Source organism: Oncorhynchus kisutch, linkage group LG1, assembly GCF_002021735.2.
Source record: "Oncorhynchus kisutch isolate 150728-3 linkage group LG1, Okis_V2, whole genome shotgun sequence".
Lineage (NCBI taxonomy): Eukaryota > Metazoa > Chordata > Actinopteri > Salmoniformes > Salmonidae > Oncorhynchus > Oncorhynchus kisutch.
The window spans coordinates 35,013,006-35,019,218 of record NC_034174.2 but is presented as its reverse complement, the minus strand read 5'-3'; the positions used below and the strand labels follow the sequence as shown (position 1 = coordinate 35,019,218).

At 40.0% G+C, this 6,213-nt stretch overlaps 1 protein-coding gene across 1 annotated transcript in view; it reads left to right on the top strand.

Moving 5' to 3' along the window:
• The first annotated feature begins 1,704 nt into the window (after positions 1-1,704).
• Positions 1,705-6,213, top strand: part of LOC109873376 (G-protein coupled receptor 22-like) — a 63,535-nt gene continuing 59,026 nt past the window's right edge. The window contains exon 1 of the mRNA XM_031822573.1: positions 1,705-2,270. The gene's annotated coding sequence lies outside the window, so the exon portion shown is untranslated. The remainder of the gene's footprint in view (positions 2,271-6,213) is intronic.

The window sequence follows — 6,213 nt, the reverse complement described above, 5'->3', positions numbered from 1 at the left end:
TAAATGTTTAAAAATGTCTACAAACTGTTTTTGCTTTGTCATTCTGGGGTATTGTGTGTAGATTGATGAGGAGAAAAAACAATTTAATCAATTTTAGAATAAGGCTGTAATTTAACAAAATGTGGAAAATCCAAGGGGTCTGAATACTTTCAAATGCACTATAAATACATATGTTCGCTCAACGTCTTCTTGACATATTCCCATACAAACCCAATGCCCATGCATCCTCCCCTTAATATGTCACCTATTTTACCCTTCACTTTATTCATCCCTCAAACACGTTGACACATCTCATAATTTATGTAGGTTAACGTTTCACCCTCTCACGTGTAGAGATTCAAATTGTCGAATATGGACTGACAGTAGCTTTTCCATCCAATTGGCGACAGATTTAGAATATTGTGTATTCTGCATAAAGAAAATATGTGCATATTCCCACCAGTGGTAGGCCTATGTCTCCACCAAATAGATTTGATAAAAAAATCAGTGCGTGACGAGGTAGTGCACACACAATGTATTTGTTGGCTTAAGTGTTGTCTTAAATTTTCATGTGCCGAATAAAAATCTAAAATTTAATGTGTTTCCATCGCATTCTTAACTACCGATAGTTTTGTAACAACAACGGTTGAGTCAAATAGCAAATGTGCCAACTCAAATCTTGGCACCTGCGCTCTAGCCCACAGTTTGCAGATATAGTGCGGGTAGGCTGTGCGGATTGTCTAGTCTAGGCTATATAATGAGATTATTATGGATAATTATAGATAATTATCTGTCAGTAAAATTACTTATGGGAGAAATGGCGGTGGAAACGATATTATGCAAAATGATTGATATAATAACCATCATATCAAAGTAATTATTATGATACGGATTAAATAAATGATGATGAACATCACAGGGTGGTGAAAATGCTAATTTCCGATAAATATTGAGGATCTTACTCTGGTGTTATGAACTATACTTGACTCCCATTTGACAAATAAAAAATATTCCGGGTTTTATCCAGAATAATCTCATCATGTAGATTTGCCTATCTGCCTAGCCTACCCGCACTGTAGGCTATCTGCGAGTTGTTGGTTATAGAGCACGTGCCAAGACCAGAGTAACACATTTGGTGTTTTTGTGACAAAACTAATGGTAGAGTTGAAAATGCGATGGAAACATATAGAACTTTAGATGTTCATTCTGTACGTGGAAATTTAAGCGAAAAGGTGTGAACTACTTCATCACGCACTGATGTTTATCCACAAAAAGTCAATTTGGTGAAAACACACCACTTGTGGGAAAATACGCATATTTCTTTTTGCGGATTCTATAGTATTTGCATGAACACCTGTCGCCAATTGGATGGAACCCTAGCTACTGACTGCCATTTTTTTGTGCAAGTGTCTGACATATTCAGACAATGTACTGTATAAAGTAATTTAGTTTTTCACTAGCCTACTGATACCTGTTCATATTCAAGTCAGTGTGATTGATTGAGTGGACCCCTTCCCTCTAGCAAATACAGGGGAAAATAGAGTAAAATAACCAAATGAAATGGAAAAATGTCTGAATACAATGTGTTTAATAGAGTATGAAAAGGTCGACGGTTTAATTAATGCTCGAGCGCACCTGTTTTTCTTGCATCATCTCCTCAAAATAATTCCCCGCTCTGAGAGAGAGGGTGGGTGGAGGGGGTGGGTGGAGGGGGTGTAGTAGAGTGTTGTAATATACACGAGAGGGAGCAGAAGATATTTCAGGATTTGGGGAATCACACGGAATTACTACAAGGGAGCGTTCGCCCTTCATGAATCCCTCCATCGCTTCTATTCCATCCCCTCTTCAACTAAAGCATTCGATTTCCCTTCTGCCTGCAGATCGTGACCGTATTGGATGAAGGATGCGCCGCTGTGCTCCAAGAGCGACTACCCGCTGCAGTGCATGTGTTAACGTTTGACTGATCTGTCTATGTATGGGATTTTTCACTCTCTGTGGAGAGACAAGGAGCTGATAGCGTCCTGAGAGGGAAAACGTTAAAAGTTGGAGGAATTAACTGATTTATGGACAGAAAAAAGGTCACTGGTAACTACTCTTTCTTGTCCCGTGGATGATTTTTTCCCCAATCCGGCGCTAAAGGCGCGAAATGATTCCTGTCACGTAGCGCAACAACCAGCTGTCCTGGATCTCGCTGGAGTGAATAGGTGCTCCGTGCACGTGAGAGATAGCGCAGCGCGCGGACACCTGCAGTAAATGTAGCGGGAATTCCCCTCGTAAACCGTCCGGAGAAGGTAAGTTAAAAACCTCTCGGAAGATATCTAATCCATTTACATTATGTTTATGATTCTATATAGGTTATAGCCTACCATTAGCCCACCACCATTTCATCCACTATATATTTCATCTTTATTGTTAATTTATCTCTTGAATGATTATTTGTTTGTTTTATACATTGATATATATTAAAGAAGGTTGAAGAAATTGTTGAATTAACATTTTGAATTATGTAACATTAATTTGCAGTAGAAGCCATAGGCATATGCCACACATAGCCACAGGAAGTAGGGGTGCTGAGGGTGCTGCAGCACCCCCTGAAAAATCTGAATACATTTAAAAAAATAAATATCAATATATTTTTTCAAGAAAATAATTGTTCACAAAAGTAGTGCAATGGGCCTTTAATAGTACTGTATTAGCCATCTGTGGCTCAGGCAAAAATATTATTTCAGCACACCCCCTTTAAATTGAATAAAATATTTAAAAACGCAGAACTAACCCCCCCCCCCTCCCAAACTACTTCCTGCGGCTATCATACCACGGACCCAGCACGTAATCTGAGTCAGTAGAAGTGTGCACTTGGTTTAGTGGGTCGGGAGAAGACGTCCATAGAGCGCCATTACCAGCTCAGTGTATGGGATGATTGCCGAAATACTGTCCTGCTGAGAAGTCTGTCTATCGAATGGTTGTTTTTCAGGATGCTTTGCAATGACAACTAAACCGATGTATATTTAAAGTGGGCCAAGTGCATTGTTGTTACTGTATACTGTATTAGTAGGCTACATGATATAGATGTTTATTGTATGCTACATTGTGGCAGGTAAATGTTATAGAGACCAACTGTCATTGCAAACCCCACTGACTGTCATATAGCATGGCTACCTTTTGTTGATTTCAATTCATTCAATGAATGCATTTGGTTTATTTGAGCTTTTCCCATGGAGGCCAAATGAAGGCGAATGAGAGAAGAGCCCTGGCCTGCTACAGCATAATAGACTGGATGGACTAGTAGCACTCAGTCCTAAGAGCAGTCCTTTAGGTGGTCAGGGGCGTCACTGTAGTAAAACAGCTTTGTTTTCATGCAGCCATTTATCACCTAAATGTACAGAGTACTGTCAGACAATCACTCTTCCATATTTTAGCCTTGCCCTGTAGACTACTGTGTATTTGTTTACTATATGAACGTGAGCTTATACTGTAAATCTTAAGGCATTTTTAACTCAAATACTCCTAGTATGTTGAACTAAAAGTCAATGAAAAGTAATTATTGCTTAAAATATTTATATGGTACTGACTCAAAACTAAATAAGTCACACCAATTCTACATTGTTAACCATTTTTGTAATTTTATCAGTAACTTACTTTATTCAGTGGCGGATTTAGGTATGGGGACATGGGCAGCCACCCAGTGCTCTTGCCGGACAAAATCATTTGGAATGGTGACTTTTGCGCGATCGGTTTTCTATCGCTCATTTGCACATCACGTCAATGATATCATGTCACCGTGTGGGACTGGGGGTCAATTAACCTTGTCTGAGTGGGCGCCCTTATCTAGTTTGTGAGCTAGGCAGGCTACTGCCTGGAAAGGTCTCCCACTCAGAAGTAGAAGATGGGGAGGGGGGCAGGGGTAGGTTGACCTCAGGTCTCCCCACTGGAAGCCCGAGGTAGTGGGAGCGGGGGAATCTATCAAATAGTGCCCTTCTAACTTTGTACAGTACTAATGCATTAGTAAAATTAGTCACACTACGAAATGCTACCAAATAAACCACAATTCATTCATAATACTGTGAATATATAGTTTCACAGACATATTGTTGCATTTTTTTCTGGTTTGTGCAAAATCGTGGAGAATAATATAAAACCATTCTGCACACCACCAAGGTGAATTGGTTTAGTCTTGGCTCTTGGTTGACAGTGTTGGGGATGGGTAATGCATTGATGCTCGAGTACCAAATCAACACAAATGGGTAAGAAAAGGTCTAAGCCATCAGTGCCCAGTTTAGGAAAAAGAGGAAAGAAGAAGAGGAGAAACGCGCAAAAGATAAAGGTATGCAGCTATGTCATCTCTTTATGAGTATAATATTATGCATGTAATGAAAGAGGCTAGTATAACACTTATGTTTGTCAGCCTATGTTGCTATGTTGCTTGCTATGCAATTACACATAGGGCGACACATTTCAGTCCAACTAGGTTACATAACATTGGATATCATTTCACACAGTTTCATCATGATAATGTGTGTAGCCTGCAGCAAAACGATTACAACCTAACTAGCACATTATTGATTTGGTTAACTTTCATTGAGGTGACATCATAAAGGTTTTCTGTGATTGTATTGACTAGGTCCTGAACTCAGTAAGGGGAATTTCCAATGCTTTAGGCAAACTTATAAGATGTCTATTATGCTGAGATGTTGTATCTTTTGTGATACATTGAGTCTTTTGGGATGTCTTGTGCCTAGAATTAGCCAAGGAGGTTGTATGGTTCATTTGGTTCCTATTCTGAAAGTTTGATAAATTGTGCATAATGACATGAATATATAATTGTGCAACAAATGTATTTAGGTTGTCAGACTCATACTGTATTTTAATGCAAATTCAAGGGCACTTCTGAAATATTTTGGAGCACACTCTGGCACTGGCCAGGATGAGGAGCCACATACCTTTCTCAGCCACACAGGTGTCTTCACAAATGTTGCCTGAGGATGAAGACCCATTTGCTTCCACTTCTCTCCAGCAGGATTCTTCAGGTGTGTTTGTGCGCACGCACACCTGTGTTTATGTGTGCATCCCTGCATAACATTAAAAAATAAATAATTTCCCTTTTGCAAAATTTTAAGTTTCCATTTTGTAGGTAACAGTCATGATTGTATTATTACTGGGTATGTATGGGACGGCAGGTAGCCTAGTGGTTATAGAGTGTTGGGCCAGTAACCAAAAGGTTGCTAGAATGAATCCCCGAGCTGACAAGGTACAAATCTGTCGTTCTGCCCCTGAACAAGGCAATTAACCCACTGTTCCTAGGCCGTCATTGTCAATAAGAATGTATTCTTAACCTACTTGCCTAGTTAAATAAAGGTACAATTTAAAAAAAAATCTATGTGGTATGTTCCACCACTATAAATGTGGTGAATAATGTGTGTTAACTAATGCCCATGTGCTCTCCATTAGAAATGCCTGTAGCAGCATCCCCACCAAATCCTGCTGCTGAGGATGAACCACTGTCTACAGACCCTGTCTACAGACCCTTCTGACTGGCCTTCAGTTCTGACTGACAGAATTCGGACACAACTAGTTTGCAGAGGACCAAGTGAGGTACCACCAAACTTTGTTTTCCCAAGGAATGAGAGTGATGGAAGAAGTTGCCACCACCAGTATTTCAGGAAGACCCTGGTGAGTGGTAAAAACATCCCTAGAAGTTGGTTGGTGTATTCTGAAAGAAACTTCTGCTTCTGCTGCAAACACTTTTCTAAGAAGAAAATTAATTTAGCAAACTCAGGACTGACAGACTGGAAACATGCATGTTCTTTGCTGACTTCACACGACAGCAGTCCATAACACCAAAACTGCATGAAAACATGGAAAGAACTGGCAATGAGGATCACAAAAGGGGAAACTATTCATAAGCATGAGATGGCACTTATGGAGGCTGAGAGGATAAGATGGAGAGAGGTGTTGACACGTCTGACTGCTATTGTGCAGTCTCTGGCAATTAGAAATCTGGCACAAAGGGGACACAGAAACACTGTACTCTCCATCAAATGGACATTTTCTCAAAGAGGTTGAACTAATGGCAAAATTGGATCAAGTCATGAAAGAGCACCTTAACCGTGTCCAAAAAGGGACCTTGAGTCACACCACCAGCTACCTTGGCCACCAAATGCAGAATGAACTCATTGATTTGTTGAGCAGCAAGGTCATTTCAATAACAGTGAGTGACATCAAGCTGGCAAAATT